Here is a 6,054-nt window from a genome sequence, read left to right on the forward strand (position 1 = left end):
GGAGATATATTTCTGAGGAGGCAGCTGTGATGTACTTTGTGTGTGCAGACAGGTATGCATTCTCTCTCTCTCTCTCTCTCTATATATATATATATGTATGTATATATATATATATATAAATTTCTGAAGGATATATCAAAATCAGCACACCCATGCAAAATATTTTTACATGATCTCCCCCCACTCTTGTTTTCTTCTTTTTTTTCCTTCAGGAAAGGCCACTTGACATGATGGCTATGAAAGACTGAAAGTGTAGACCTTGTGATCATACCAGTATTCAAATGCTATTAAACTTGTGAGGATTTGTGAATTGTGTTTCCAGTCAAATAAAATGTGAGTTTGATGGGGGTGGGTGGAAGTTGCACTATGGAAATTAATAAAATAAGATAGAATCATCTTTCTCACATGGTGAAAAGATGCACATTCCCACTGACATATGTGCATATTTATAACATAACAGAGAGAAATTGAGAGAGCACAAGTAGATTTGTTCACTAAGGTTCTAGAAAAGGATAATTATATTATTTTATTTACAGGGGCATGTTACAGTTTTCTGTTCAGGGTATGAGTTGTGCACAGTAAAAAAAGAGTTCTCCATCTGACAAAGCTTTATCAATTTGCATTTTAATACAAAATACAAAGTAGCATTTTTTTTGGGGGGGGGCGGGACAGAGAGCTGACAAACCTGATGTCAGTGGATACCGAACTCCAGGCAGATGTACTGTTTGAAATCTGCCTGATGTACTGTGGCTGCCAGTAAGCATTACAATAATACTGAGTGGTCAACATGTGATTAAATATCACATGTCAAGCTTAGCAAGGATGGTCCTTCCTTAGAAAATTATATTGTTAAAAATCAGTGATAAAGCTCAGGCAGCCCCTTCAAATCCATAAAGGCATGTGAAGCAGCTGAAGGGTGCTTTGAATAAAACCAGGACTAAAGGAGAAAAGAGCCAGAGACAGGTAATCAGAGAAAAAAATGATTGTACAAAATTTCCTCCATAAATTTCCCCTTCTTTTGCTTCAAGAGCACACAGGGAGGGGGCGGGGAGGGAAAGTCTCTGTCTTTCCCCCAGTTTCATCACCATTCCTTCTACATGGAAAGTTCCTTTGAACTCCTGTTCCCTTTTCTTCACTCTGCCCCCTCCACATTCTTGTTTAGTAAATGTTGAGAAGCCAATAAAATGGAAAATTTAGATTGACCATGAATCCAGATTTAAAACCTGTATCCATCTCCTGATAATAAAAGGACCTCCCTCGCTCCAAATCATGACCAACTTCCCTGTCACTATCAAAGCAACTACCCATCTATCACAAGAGTTGTGATTCCTGGCTAACAGATTAGGGGCATCAATAAAATACTGTAACCACAGTTTGAGACAAATGCCCTGATATGGATAAGGTCAGAGGCTGACCCAAGCCACAAGAAAGCCTCAGCATATTTATCACTGGCCAAGCTTCAAACTGAGTTTTAAATAGTCAGCCATGAACAACTGCTGCCAGATGGTGTCAAGATAATTCCTCTAAGTGTTAAAAACACACATTTTGGTCATATTCAATAGCAAGACTGTAGCATTATTCTGAACCGCAGTTCATTTTAACATCATTCCTGCTATGTTATAAGTATATTATGAGTTTGAGTATAATTTAAGATTGCCCACACAATTAACACATCAAATTCCTCCCTACACTCAAATTACTTTGTATTTACTCTGTATGTGGTTTACTCATATTTATCTACACACAAGCTATTATACTCCCACTTGAATGTAAACTCTTTGTGGATAGGGACTGATTTTTTTTTCTTTCCCCAGTACTCAGTAGAGTGCCTAGACCATAGTAGGTACTTAACTGGATTGGATTTAATTCTGTTTAATGCAAATGACTCATGATTTTATTTAAGAATAAATGGGTTAGGGGCAGCTAGGTGGCATGGTGGATAAAGCACCGGCCCTGGATTCAGGAAGACCTGAGTTCAAATCAGACTCAGACACTTGACACTTACTAGCTGTGTGACCCTCAGCAAGTCACTTAACCCCCGTTGCCCCAGAAAAAAAAACAAACACCGAATAAATGAGTTATTCCAAAATCATTGGAATGAAAAAGTTATTATTCTATATTTTAAGTGCATTAGAACTTTGTTTATTTCTGCTTGCCTTAACCCCCGAGTTGCCAACTCTTAATCATCAAAGAAAAAAAGAGTTCAAATTTTGGGATGTTTCATTTCTGTAACATAAAACGATCCCAGAATAAAAGATTCATTGGGAAGAATGTTGGATTTGGAATCCAGGAATCTGAGGTTCAAACCCTGCTTTCTACTGTTACTACCTTTATTTTGGGCAAAGCTTTCTGGGCCTCAGTTTTCTCATCTGTAAAATGAATGAGTTAGTTGAACTGGATGACTTGTAAGTTCCCTTCCAGATCTATACAGTTGCCCTTCACCCTATCCAAGAAATTTAAGGAAGGCTGATAATTCTATAATCTATTCACCAGACAGAGCAACTAGATAAAGACTGCCTTTTTTGTTCCCTTCAACTTTACCTAGAATTTGAAATAGTCATAGGAACTCAGAAACCTTAGATGAGTGGGGAAAGTTTGTCAGGGAGTGAGTGAGGGAAATTGAGAAAGGAAGAAATAAAGAAGAATGGGAAAAAAGACAAAAGAAAAAAGCTTGGAAAGAAAAGAAGACAAGATGAGATAGATGAAATATTTATTAAGCATTTAAACTGAGCTAAGCTGGAAAAAGCCATGGAGTGGGGTGTGTGTGTGTGGGGGGTTGTAAGAAGAAGAGAAGAAGGAGGAATAGAGGAAGACTATGATAAGGAGATAGACTAGAAATCTTGTGGAAGTCTATACTTAGGAAAAGTAAGACTTTTTCCTTCCCCTACTTTCGGCTTACCTATCAGGGCCAGGAGAAGATGTGCCAGGTCCAGGTATCCCATGGCAGGGAGATGAGTATTATAGCCAAGTGCAACCACAATGGCGTGAAAATGTCTGAGAAGTGAAAGAAACATTGAAATAGTGAAATTAACTAGGGAAAAATGTGTGCTGGGAAATGTAAGGAATTATTATGAATTCAGTTTTGTTGTGTTTTCCCACCCTTCCAATGCTGACTTTAGAACATCAGAAGCCTCTCTGTAAAATCAGCATTATTCTGTCAAAGGATGAACATCTTTTGTCCCTACTAGGAGGGCGAAGTTTTATTACTAGAATTGTTGAGCAAATGGAGGGGCATTGAAAGCCACTCTCTCCTCCCCCGTTATTCTCAATTTTAGGTCAAAGAGCGAACTTCATTTTATTCAGCAGGAGGATTCAGTGGAACCTCTGATTTGCTGGACTGGGGGCTAATTGGGAACCAATCAGGAGTTCCCTGTGTCATCCCAGCAAGGTGCATGTCCCTCATCAAAGAGCCACACAACACATGCCCATCTCCGTGGGAGGTGCTCTGGCCCAGTAAATTAGGGGCTTCCTTGATCACTTTTTCCTATGTTGAGAGGAAATGAAAAGAATAGAATTTATTCAGACTTGTTTGTAATAGTTGCAGCCTATGTTAGTAAATTTTACTTGAATATTTTTTCTATGTCCCACCTCTTATGACCTCAAGGTCAGAAAAAGAGACTTGACCTCCTTTCCCATCAATATGATATTTCTCACCACAAGCTTACCTAAAGCACAGTGCTTGGCACATAGTAGGTGCTTAATACATATGGATTTGGTTGGTTGATTGAGCATAGCAAATCAAGGTAGAAACTTCATGCAACTGTAATTATCAAATTAACAGAAATGCCCAGATTCCATTCAATGTAAGAAATAGCTGCAATATGGACATTTTGCATAGTTTTTTCTGAAAAGCTGTTTTCACTGTCATCGGAACCACGATTTCCCCCCATCTCTGCTACATAATAAAGAACTGGCTAGAGAGCGAACCCCAAACTTCATCAGTCCGGGGTGAGGGGAACAATCAGGTGAGGAAGATCCAGGAAATCTGCAAATGGCTTAAACCCGGGAGCCTTGACTGGCAACCCAGCAAGTTCTCTGAGCTTGGTGAATACAAAGATTGCAAATGTCTTCTGCTTTTTTTAACTTATTATTTTTGGCAGGGTTGCATATGTTATCTGTGCTCATTCTATGAATCCAGCTGATTATTATTCCAATCACCAGAGGAAGAGAGAGTCACATTAATTTGTAGTAATTAATAGCACTGATGCATTTGACAGCGCATGTTAACAAGCCTCTTTGATTGTTTGGATCTCTAACTGTGGCCCTTCTTGTTTGCATCACCTCCAAGGAATTCATAATATCAAAGCTTAACGGTATCTGATACTTGTCAAAATGCAATTTATAAAAGTTTAATTCTTTTATTGATTTAGTTTGGTTTTGATGCCTGCAGAGTCAGCTCCCTTGACAGAACTTAGCGGATTCAAATGCTTGTCACCAGCTCGGCCTCCTTTTTGCAGGGAACAATTGCCATAGGCCAAGCCAACAGGCATGGTTTAATTGCCATTAATTAAAAGCATAAATCTCTTTTTTCTTCAGTTGCTGCGCTCTTAAAGGGGGCTGCGCATCTCTCTCTTTTCCTGTGTTTGTCAGAACACCTTCTGGCGAACAAAGTTAACCCATTCCATCTTCTCTCAAGCACTTTCTGAAATCATCTTTTGAAGCAGAGTGTCTATGATCTGATGTGAAATGCATGCAGTTGGGTGATATTTAACAAACTGGATTTCTTCTTTATTGCAGTATAATGAGGTCAAATGAAGCCCTCCATGGGTTGTATACATGCTTAAATGGTTTCTGCACCAAATCCATTTTGACAGCAAATGAACCAGCCGCCAAACAAAACGTCAGCTACTTACACCCCCCCCCCAAAAAAAACCCCGCACAACTGGCTGAGTGGTGCGTTTAAAATAAAAATATTCACTTGCTTCTAACAGGAGGTTTAAGTGACCTTCCACCAAAATAATTCTGTCTGGTCATTTTCGGGATTGGAAGCAATTAGTGAGATCCTTGGGAAAATAGGAACGGCTGCGCTTAACAGAGCCCAAATGATTATACAGTAAATATTATCCCAGCTCCGTTTACCTTCTAGTATTATCATTAAATCTGTTTCATTTAGAAGGAGCCCAGTAATGTTGTGAGCTAGGTAAAAATAATGAGGAGGGCTCATCGCTCACTTTGATTAGAGGAAGGTAAAGGGGGTGCCTGAAGTGGGTGGGTTCTTTATAAATGTACATATTTTTTCTTACTTGCCCACAATTATCCTATGAAATGATTATCCACCATGCTTTGCTAGTCAATGGCAGTGTCAAAACAAGTCCGTCTCCCCTTGCTGCTAAGCGCCTTCTTCCTCTCTACACGCCCTCCCTTCCCCCCCACCCCCAACCCCCAACCAAGTCCTGCTGTGGTTAAGGGAAGTGTCTCTGTAAGTAGATTATACTTTAAAGCATTTACACATATTAGTTTTGCTGCATCTGCCAGCATTAGCAGGATTGTCGAGCCATAGAAGTCGTCTTCCCTTTATTAGGAAGGAAGGGAGGGAGGGAGGGAGGGAGGGAGAAAAGAGTCAGACATACGGAAAAAAAATTTAAAAGAAAGGAACACGTTAGAAAGAAAATGAAGGAAGGAATGAAAGAAGGATGAGAGGAATGAAGGAAGGCAGGAAAGAAAGGCATACGGAAAGAATAAAAAAGGAAGGAAGAAGGAACTGAAGGAAGAAAAGGAAAGAAAAAGAAGGAAGGAAGGAAGGGGAGGGAGAGGGAAAAGTTTTTCACAAGGTTGCTTTGAGTGTGCTGCCATGAATATGTGATGCATCTGTTTTCACCGGGTCAGACCCGGGGAAGAATGATTGATTTGGGGCCCCAGTGTACTTTTTGCAAATATCTTTAAGTGGATGCAGTTTGGCTTAATTGGGAGCTTTACGGCTAGACACTGCTGATCACGGAATCTCTGGGAAATTCTGGGCTTGGGACGGATGGTGTACAGGGGAGGGAGGCGACTCCGGGGGCAGCTTCCCTGATGGTCTGCAGGAGCCCTAACCCGCCCAAGTGACCTACATAA

This window comes from Dromiciops gliroides, chromosome 4 (genome assembly GCF_019393635.1).
Source record: "Dromiciops gliroides isolate mDroGli1 chromosome 4, mDroGli1.pri, whole genome shotgun sequence".
Classification (NCBI taxonomy): Eukaryota; Metazoa; Chordata; class Mammalia; order Microbiotheria; family Microbiotheriidae; genus Dromiciops; species Dromiciops gliroides.